The sequence below is a fragment of the Galeopterus variegatus genome, unplaced genomic scaffold, assembly GCF_000696425.1.
Source record: "Galeopterus variegatus unplaced genomic scaffold, G_variegatus-3.0.2 Scaffold4737, whole genome shotgun sequence".
Lineage (NCBI taxonomy): Eukaryota > Metazoa > Chordata > Mammalia > Dermoptera > Cynocephalidae > Galeopterus > Galeopterus variegatus.
Window position 1 is genome coordinate 46211 of NW_007730848.1, and position 11066 is coordinate 57276.

An 11066-nucleotide genomic window follows, 5' to 3' on the forward strand; every position below is an offset into this window, starting at 1 on the left:
GCATGTGGGATCCGAACCCTCGGCAGGAGCGCCACCGCACTCCCAAGCAGCGCACTGTAGCAGTGCGCCACCGGGCCGGCCCCAGAGAAGATTTTTGATTGTGTCTTTAAAGAAGTGGTTGACTTTGACAGGCAGAGAAAAGGGGGTAAAGATCATGGAAGAGAGAATGGATCTCCTTATAAAAAGATAACTATATCAGTCCCTTCTCAAATCAGTTATGAAGTTCTTCTACATTTAATTATTGTTATTCATTCATTTTTTTTTTTTCCTTTTTGTCTTTTTTCGTGTCCGGCAACGGATCGCAACCCTCAGTGTCGCGCCCGTACCGGACTGGGACCGGCAACGGGATCGCAACCCTTAGTGTCGCACCTGCACCTCGCTCAGCCAGTGAGCGGAAACCGGTCTGTATGTGGGATCCGAACCCTCGGCGGGAGCGCCGCTGCGCTCACAAGCGGCGCACTGTAGCAGTGCGCCACCGGGCTGGACCTATTCATTCATTTTTCAACCCATCTTTTAGTGGCACCCTTTCCACACATTCTACTGTTTATTTCTTGTGTTGTGTACAGATAACTATATGATATCTGCCTTTTCTCTTACAGTGATTAGGTGATTTTTTAATGTGTTATGTAATATTTCAGGTCTTTAAGAAGTAGTTCACTGTGGCTATACTGTAGGTAATGGAAGTGAGATGACTGAGAGGATCTTAGCTTTCACAGTTAGTCTGGATTTTTATCTTGTATGCAGTGAGAAATGATTATTTTGAAATCTCTCTCCAGTTTGTTCTTTTTTGTTGTTCCCACCGTTAACTTTCCTAGTCCAGATCTTTATCACCAGATTTCTGGGTTGCAAGAAGCAAAACTACCTCCTAGTTTTGCAGTTTTCAGCTCTCTTGTGTATTATGAAATTTTTTTTATTGGACATTTAGAAGATTGGGAAGAAGTCCCTGGAGGAAGAGTATGTTGATTTATCTTATACAGTCAGCAGTGTTCCTCCATTACCATGACCACCATAATGCACTTCAGGGTTTCATCCCTCTGGTTCTCCCATACCACATTTTCCTAATAACAAAATTGAAATTGCTATTTACTTAAATTGCCTGTCATCTCATGTAATATGGTACAGTGGTTTGGAATTTAGGAAGCACAAACCAAGCTAAAAGTTCATCTGTTTATTATCTATTGAGTGCATACATTGTATAGCACTGGGAGAAAAAAGAGAAACTACTAAATCCTGTTCTCTAGGAGCTCATAGTTTAGTGGCTGTAATAGTATATTTCAAAGTAGAGATAACTAGATGAGTTGAAGATGAGAAGAGAAACTCCTGTGAATACTTATAAAAGAATATCCACTTTAAAAGGATGATACTGATGTATAATACAAGAGTACTTCAAAAAGTATGTGGGAAATGGAATGAAAAGATAATGAACATGAACATTTACTTGAACATTTTAAAGACCCCTCATACTTTATATAAGGTCTGATGGAAATGATCTGAGTCTCCTTTGGTATTTAGTAGCTTCCTAACAGTGAGAGGCACCATCCCATATCTTGGACAGACCTTGGTTTGATTCTCTTTTGCCATTTATTACCCAAGTAACTGAGGAAGTCACTTAAGCCTTAGTTTTCTTATCTAAAACAGAAAGCATTGTAATAGCTACCAAAAAGTTTGTTAAAGAGATTAAATAAGAAAATGCTTGTTAAGTGCTCATCATAATGCCATAAAACACCTAACAAATGTTAACTCCCATTATTATTATTATGTTTTATTTAGCTTTTATATATCTGTCTTTCCTATTAGATTGGTCCTATTAGATTGGACTTGTGGTTGTCTGGGGCTGTATCTTAATTTTCTTTGAATTATCCCAGCAGGTAGCTTGTTGTCTCCAGCTTTAATAAGTGTATATCGAATGAATGTAATGGATTCATTTTTAAAACTAGTTTTCTAATTTTTTGTAATATGTTAAAGATTCATTTTAGAAATACTGGCTTTCCTAAAGATAGTAAGGCTGTTTTATTGCTAAGCAATTGCAGAATTCACTCATGAGAGTAAGACTGTTTTTACTATTTCTGATTGCCTTGGTCAATTTATTAATTCAGCTAATAGAAGAGTCCTTTTTTTTGTTGTTCTTAAAAATATACTTTTGTTCAGTGTATAAAATGATTTTATTGAATTCATTTTAAGAAATAATTATTGAATCATTTGGACAGATTTTAATTTTCTTATGAGATACAATTTTAAAAGTTTTCCTCAAGTTTAGAAAAAGTGAATATTTATTTCAGAAATGTTATAAAACAAAAGCATAGAGGAAAACCACCCTCCAAATCAAATCCTGTTGCTTAGAATCCTAAAACATTTACATGCAATAAATATTATTTGAGTTCCCATTACGTCCCAGGCATAGTTTTTGGTGCTGGGGCTATAGCAGTGAACCAAACAAAGTCTGTCGGTATTTTGATACAGGTACACACACATGTTTAAGTGCACACACATATACAGATACACCCACATCTAAAATAAAAAATGAAAATGGTTTAATTCAGTACTCATTACTTTGTAACCTGCCCTTTTTTCTGTTAGAAATATATTGTAAACTTGTTCTATGTCAGTGAGTTTTCTACAGCATTATTTTTGGTGTCTACTTGGTATCTCATTAAATGGATGTTCTATAATTAATTTATATTCTGTATTTAGACATTTAATTTGCTTCTAGATTTTATTGTAAATAATTTACAGTGAATATTCTGTTTCTAGTTATTTCTAAGAACAATTTAATTTGATTTAATTCCTACTGTTTATTCTTTAAAAATCTTTTTAGTATGGAAAACCTCAAACATAGTTTTGTAGAGAGAGTGATCCTCTGTGTACCCATCACCCAGTTTCAACAATTATTAATTCCTAGCCAATCTTAAATATTTATATTCCCACACATACATCCCAGCCTTTATTATTTTGAAGTAATTTCAGATATGTTCCTAATTATTTCAGTATGCATCTCTAAGTGATATATTAAGCAGTTATTATCTAATCATCTAATACTGTTATCTGTGTTATAATTTAAAATGTGACTTATTCTTGAAATTATAAAACACTAAGAAGAATTTAGAGAAAACTGAGACCAGTGTACACGGAAGGCCCTGCACCCCAATAGAAGACTTAGAAAACTTTGTATTGAGATCAAGGAAAAAATATTAACAGAAATTTTTACATTAAACAAAAAACAACAAAAGTAAGATAAACAAGCTTATGGATGAGGATAATGTTGAGGTGGCATTTAAAAGTTGAAGTGTGAGAGAATTTGGATGTCATGGAAAAAAATTAAAGGAGACTACCAGTGTTTAAAAACAATGCTGGAGAAGACTGCTTTTATCATGTGATTCAGTATATTACCAATGGCGGTATAATAGGAAATTATGTGCTTCTCTACTTTATAAGTCAGTCAAATGATAGGTGTCTCAGCACATTTGTGCTGCTATGATAAAATACTGTAGACTGGGTAATTCACAAAGAACAGAAATTTATTTCTCACAGTTCTGGAGGCTGGGAAGTCCGAGATCAAGGCACTGGCAGTTTTGGTGTCTAATGAGGGCTGCTCTCTGCTTCTAAGATGATGCCTTGTTACTGCGTCCTCTGGAGGGGAGGTGTACTGTGTTCTCACATACTAGAAGGTGGAAGGACAAGCTAGCCAAGCGTTGCTGGAAGGCCCTTATAAAAGGGCCATTCACAAGGGGAGGAGCCCTTATGACCTAATTATCTCTTGAAGGCCCCACCTCTTAAAACATCAGATTGGCCATTTAGTTTCAACACCTGGATTTTGGAAGGGACCCAGTCAAACCATAACAATAGGAAAACCAAGTTGTACTAGCCACCTATTTATTTTAAAAAGGCAATTGTAGGGTATGTCTGCCTAAGCATATAATAAGTCCTGTCTCTGAAGTTCCATGAGAGACATACCCTGTAGGTTACTTGTTCTCCACATAATTCCATAATTCCCTAGCACATGGAAGAATGTATGCTCTAAAGACACTCAGTCAAGAATAATTTTCTTTGGACCTATGATTAAAAATGTTACATTTATGATGAGATTCTGAGGTGTTAAAATATATGTCCAGGACAGATGAAACTGTGCTCATTATATTATGTTTGCCAAGTCAGGTAATAGAAAAATGCATTGTGTGTGTGCGTGTGTGTGTGTGTGTGTGTGTGTTTTATTTTATTTTACTTTTTGGCAGCTGGCCCGTGCAGGGATTGAACCCTGGACCTTGATGTTTTAAGCACCATGCTCTAACCAACTGAGCTAACTGGCCCGCCCTATATTTTAGATTGACTTTTAATTATGAGTGTTTTTTTTTTAACTGTAAGGGTTTTTAAAGCAGACAATATAAACATTATTTAAAATTAAACCATAACTGAAAAGGTCAGTTTTCATTTAAAACATGAGAAAGAGAAAGGAAATAAAGACAAAACGACATAAAACATGAATTGGTTACCAAAATAAATCATGTGTTTTCACTTGACAGATGCCCCAGAAACACTCTTTTTGCTGAGTTAAATTAGTAACATTTCAGTTGTTCCTCATGTTGAGAAAATGAGATGTATGGACTAATAGAAAATTCTCATTGTGTTTACTGGATTCATTTTGGGGGACTGATGACTTGTTTCTTTGAACACAGCCAAATTATGAGCCTGCTTTGAAGCAACTTTTATAACTCCTGAAAAATTATGTAGTAGTTAGATTACCTCCTGGCTTAATATTAAAGAGATTTGTTAGTATAAAACTGCCTCCGTCACTATATCATGTGCATAGTTCATTTTGAGCTACTTATGCTTGCTTAGCCATGAAGAACGTGAAGCATCTTTAATTTCTGAGGCACAATTGTCAGTTTTTTTGAAAATTTAACAGTTGGTTTCTCTTTCTGGTAGAAATATGCTCTTTTCTGAATATCTTTCTACTTCATTCTTTCTCCCTGCTCATTAGCCTCTTCCTGTTTTTCTTTCTTTCTCTGCCTGGTCTATTTCTTCAACAGTTCTTTTGCCAATATCGTTAACTCTCTTATCTCCTTGTTCTTCTATGATATTTGCCTGGCAAAATGCTAATTCTGGACAAATTCTACTGTCTGCCTTCTCCTTGCCTCCCTTCAGAGTTCTGAGCAGCACTGAAGAAAATACACAATCTCAAAGATTGCTGTTTTAAACTCATGGTCTCTAACCTCAACAAGGCCTGCCGTGCTATCTCGCTATCTAGTAATTCTGTTAAACTTTATGAGTTTTTCTTTCTTTCTTTCTTTTTTTTTTTTTAAGTTCTCCACTCTGGCTATTTCAAGTATAGTCACTTATCTTCAAATGTCAAATTTTAATTTCCTCACTTACAACAGATGAATTATCCTCCTATTTCATAAAGCAAAGAGAAGCCAGTATATGAGAATTTGCTCAACTTTCTGCCACCACCCTACAGTTTTACCTGTAATTCCGCCCATCCTTTTGTCCTATTATAACAGGAGAGGTATCTCCAACCCTCTGAGGCTAAGGCGGTCCCATCCACATGTGCTTGGGATACCATTACATCCAACCTTTTCAGGGACATGCTTTATTCATTATCTCTTGTCTCTGTACTTTCAGTTTTTCCTTATTTTACTAATTCATCCCAAACAGCATTTATACTTACTTAAACATTTCCCTTTTTTTTTTTTTTGGTTTGTTTTGCTTTATCTTCTTTTTTAAATTCATGTCTTCAATAACTATCTTTTCCAGAAACCTCAAGTGTAGGTTGATTCATAATTGTTGACTCTTCTTCAATTTATCCCATTGTCTCAAACCATTGTTGTCTGGCTTCTGCCTCTACCATTTCACTAAATTGCCCTTGCTGTCATCACCAATAATTTCCTTTCTGGTAAACTGAGATACATTTTTTGTAAATTAATTTTATTGATGTGCAGTTTACATAACAAAATCTACTCTTTTGGTTAGGCTTCTTTTTTAGCTCAGCAATAATCATTTTGATATTTGTCCAGGATCTTGAATATCTCAGTAGTTTGTTGTTTTATTGTTGAGCAGAATTTCACTGAATGGATTTACCATAGTTTGTTTACTCATACACCAGTTGGTGGACATTTGGAATTTTTTTTTTTTTTTTTTTTTTAAAAGATGACCGGTAAGGGGATCTTAACCCTTGACTTGGTGTTGTCAGCACCACGCTCACCCAGTGAGCCAACCGGCCATCCCTATATGGGATCCAAACCCGTGGCCTTGGTGTTATCAGCACTGCATTCTCCCTAGTGAGCCACGGGCCGGCCCCTACATTTGGAATTTTTAAGCTTTTGGTTGTCACGAATAAGGTTGCTGTGAATAGTCGTGCATTGTTTAACAGTAAGGATACATTCTGAGAAATGGATTGTTAGGCAATTTTGTCGTCGTATGAACATCATAGAGTGTACTTACACAAACCTAGGTAGTATAGCCTACTACACACCTAGGCTAGATGGTATAGTCTATTGCTCTTAGGCTACAAACCTTGTACAGCATGTTACTGTATTGAGTACTGTGGGCAGTTATAAAACAATGGTAGTATTTGTGTATCTAAACATATCTAAATACAAAAAAGGTAATGCATTGCGCTATGTTGTTAAGATGGCTATGATGTCACTAGGTGATAGGAATTTCTCAGCTCTATTATAATCTTGCGGAACCACTGTAGTATATACAGTCCTGTCTTTTTTTTTTTTTTTTCCTTTTTGTCTTTTTTTACTGACCGGTAACGGGATCGCAACCCACAGTGTCACGCCTGTACTGGGGACCGGCAATGGGATCGCAACCCTCGGTGTTGCGCCCACACCGCGCTCAGCCAGTGAGCAGGAACTGGTCTCCACATGGGATCCGAACCCTCAGCGGGAGCGCTGCCGCGCTCCCAAGTGGCGCACTCTCCAGTGCGCCACCGGGCCGGCCCCAGTCCTGTCTTTTTGTATATGCAAAATGATGTTATGTGGCACATGACTGTATTTGTGTCTTTGGTGGACGTATGTTTTCATTGTCTTTGGGTGAATACCTAGGAGTGGAATTGCTGGTTTATATAAGTATGAATCTAACTTTTTGAGAACTGCTAACCTGTTTTCTAAAGTGGCTATTTAATTCTGCATTTCCAGCAGCAAAGTATGAGAGATCCCCTTGTTCCACGTCTTTACTAATACTTGATATTGTTAGTCTTTTTAATTTTAGCCATTTTAGTGGATGTGTAGTGTGGTATCTTATTGTAGTTTTATTTTTATTTCCTTTATGACCATTTGTTTGTATCTTTGGTGGATTGTCTGCCCAAATCTTTTACTTGTTTGTATGTAGGGTTTTTGTCTTATTGAGTTACAAGAGTTTTTTATATATTCTGGATACAGTTCCTGTATCATATATATGGCTTTTTCCCCTTCAGAGTCACTTCAAGTAAATAATTCTAGATCAGTGCTTTTGCATTACCTCATCATTGTGGCCTTTTTTTGTCAAGTACTTCCTTATTTTCTGATACTACAAGATGTTTTAGGTTCCTCTTGTGTCCCCTATCCCCCAGGCTTTTCTATAGTCAACCAGTCTCCAAAGAACTATATATATTTAAAATATATATATATATATATATATATATATATATATAAAATACATATATATATATTTTTTAAATTGGAGAATGGTATTAGAAACCAAGATCTGGATACTAGGTGTGTTTGGTGCTACTGGAGTGTCATTGCTTTTAGGTCCTCTTCGTGGACAAAGCAAGTAAGTATGTGTATGTACTAACCCATCTATATATACACATATTGATAAGTATTTCTCATCTGTATTAGTGTTCTCCAGAGAGACAGAATAAATAGGATATGTTATAGATATATGAGAGGGGATTTATTAGAGGAATTAGCTTACACAATTGTGAAAAGAAGTCCTATGATAGGCTGTCTGCAAACTGGATGCCGGTAGTGTGGCTGGTCCAGTCCAAAGCCTCAAAACCAGGGAAACTGATGGTGCTGTTGGTGGTGTAAGTCTTGAATACTGGTAGTGTAGCTCACAGTAACTCCAAAGGCCTCAGAACTAGGGAAGCTGATGGTGCCGTTTGTGTAAGTCCTAGGACCCAAGAGCTGAAGAGTCTCGATCTCTGATATCCATGGACAAGAGAGAAGAGTGTATCCTAGCTCCAGTGGATAGAGAGAAAGGTTTGCCTTTTTTCTCCATTTTTGTTCTTTCTGGGTCCCCAGTAGATTGGATGGTTCCTGCCCATATTGAGGGCTGATCTTGCCTACCAAGTCCACTCAGGCTTTCATGCTAATCTCTTCTGGAAATGCCTTCATGGGCACATCTAAAAAGATAGCTTTACCAGGTTTCTTGGCATTCCTTAATCTAATCAAGTTGACATCTAGATTTAACCTTTACACCATCTGTATCTATATTAAACAAAACATAAGTAAAAGTCAGCAAATTTACCATCTTAATTTTAAAGTGTGCAGTAGTGTTAAGTATATTCACATTGTGGTGCGACAGATCTCTGGAACTTTTTAATCTTGCAAAACCAAAACTCTGTACCCACTAAACACTAATTTCCCCTACCCTTGCCCTCCAGGTCTTGGCAGCCACCTTTCTACTTTGTTTCTATGACTTTGACTATTTTAGATATTTTACATGAGTGGAATTATACAGTTTGTTCTGTTTTGACTGGCTTAGTTTGCTTAGCATAATGTTCTTGAAGTTTATCCACATTGTAGCATGTCACTGGATTTCCCTCTCTTTAAAGGCTGCGTAATGTTCCATTGTATGTCTCTTTTCTTTCTCCATCCATCTATCATGGACTATTGGGTTGCTTTTCCCTCTTGTCTATTGTGAATAATGCTGTGAACAAGAGTGTGCAAATATCTCTTTGAGATCTTCGAATTCTTTTGGATATATACTCAGAAGTTGGGTTGCTGGATCACATGATAATTCTATTTTTAGTTTTTTGAGGAACCTCCCTACTGTTTTCCATGATGTCTGCACCTTTTTACATTCTCACCAACGTACACAAGGGTTCCAGTTTTTTCACATCCTTACCAACACTAGTTTTCTATTCTTTTGGTAGTGACCATCCTAATGGATATGAGATGATGTCTTATTGTGATTTTGACTTGTGTTTCTCTTATAATTTTTGACATTGAACATCTTTTCTTATGCTTGTTGGCCATTTGTACATCTTCTTTGGAGAATTGTTTATTTAAGTTCTTTGCCCATTTCCAGTTGGGCTGATTTTTGTTGTTGTTGAGTTGTGTAAGTTCCGTATGTATTATGGGTATTAACATCTTATCAGATGTATAATTTGCAGACATGTTCACCCATTCCATAGGTTATTTCTCCAATGATTGTTTCTTTTGACATGAAGTTTATAAATTTGATGTCTCATTTATCTATTTTTGTTTTTTTTTTTGCTTTTCTGGGTTTGTTGTCATATCCAAGAAATCATTGCCAAATCCAATGTCCTGAAGCTTTCCTCTTATGTTTTCTTCTAGGAATTATAGTTTAAGGTCTTATAGTTAGGTCTTTAATCCATTTTGAATTATTAATTTTTTTGTATGGTGTAAAGCTGAGGGTGTAACTCATTCTTTTGCATGTGGATACCTAATTTTTCCAGTACCATATGTTGAAGAGACTGTCTTTTCCCCATTTTATAGTCTTGGCATGGAACACTGATCAAAAATCATTTGGCAGTATACACAGAGATTTACTTATGGGCTCTCTATTCTGTTCCATTAGTCTTTATGTCTTTCTTTATGCCAGTACTACACTGTTTTGATTATAGTTTCTTTGTAGTATGTTTTATAATTAGGAGTTGTGAGGCTTCCAACTTCATTCTTCTTTTCCAAGATTCTTCTTTCCTAAGATTCTTCTTTCCCAATATTTTTGGTTTATTCAGGATCCCTTGAATATTCATTACGAATTTTAGGATTTTTTTTTCTATTTATGCCAAAAATGCCATTAGAATTTTGATAGGGATTGTATTGAGTCCATAGGTTACTTTGGATTGTATGAACATTTAAAAAAATAAGACTTTCAGTCTGTTAGCATGGGATGTTATTTCCATTTATTTGTATCTATACTAATTTAGCAATATCTTGTAGTTTTTAGTGTACAAGTTGTCTTTTACCTCTTATCCTGTTTGATGTAGTAAATGGGATTGGTTTCTGAATTTCTTTTTGGATTGGTCATTGTTAGTGTATAGAAATGTAATTGATTTTTGCATGTTGATTTTGTATTCTGCAGCTTTGCTGAACTCACTTATTAGTTGTAACTTTTATGTGGAATCCTTAGGTTTTCTATAAGATTATATAATCTGCAAATAGAGGGAATTTTACTTTTTTTTTTTTTTTTTTTTTTTGTCTTTTGTCTTTTTTCCGTGTCCGGCAACGGATCGCAACCCTCAGTGTTGCCCCCGCACCGGACCGGGGACCGGGAACGGGACTGCAAGCCTCGGCGTCGCTCCCGCGCCTCGCTCAGCCAGTGAGCAGGAGCCGGTCTGTATGTGGGATCCGAACCCTCGGACAGGAGCGCCGCCGCGCTTCCCAAGCGGCGTACTATCCAGTGCGCCACCGGGCCGGCCGGAATTTTACTTTTTGAATTTGGATGCCTTTTATTTCTTTTTCTTGCCTAATTGCTATGGCTAGGACTTACAGTACTATGTTGAATAGTAGAGGCAAGAATGTGCATCCTTGTTTTGTTCTTGGTCTTAAAGGAAAAGCTTTTAGTCTTTCACTGTTGAGTATGATGTTAGCTGTGGGCTTTGCATATATGGCTTTTATTGTGTTGAAGTAGTTTCCTTCTATTTCTAGTTTGTTGAGTGTTTATATCATGAAATGGTATTGAATTTAGTCAGATGCATGTTCTGTTATCAGTGGAGATGATGCATGTGGGTTTTGTCTATTTTGTAAATTTGGTGTATGAGGGTACTTCAAAAAGTTTGGGGAAGGGCCGGCCCGGTGGCGCACTGGATAGTGCGCCGCTTGGGAAGTGCGGCGGCGCTCCCGCCCGAGGGTTCGGATCCCACATACAGACCGGTTCCAGCTAACTGGCTGAGC

The 11066-nt window shown here is 36.7% G+C and overlaps 1 protein-coding gene and 1 pseudogene across 1 annotated transcript in view; both read left to right on the top strand.

Moving 5' to 3' along the window:
- The window catches only part of LOC103603673 (serine/threonine-protein kinase 3-like), a 125674-nt gene that overhangs the window by 20429 nt on the left and 94179 nt on the right, over positions 1-11066 (top strand). The gene's annotated exons all lie outside the window — the stretch shown is intronic.
- LOC103603672 overlaps positions 7664-11066 on the top strand; it is a 17324-nt pseudogene continuing 13921 nt past the window's right edge.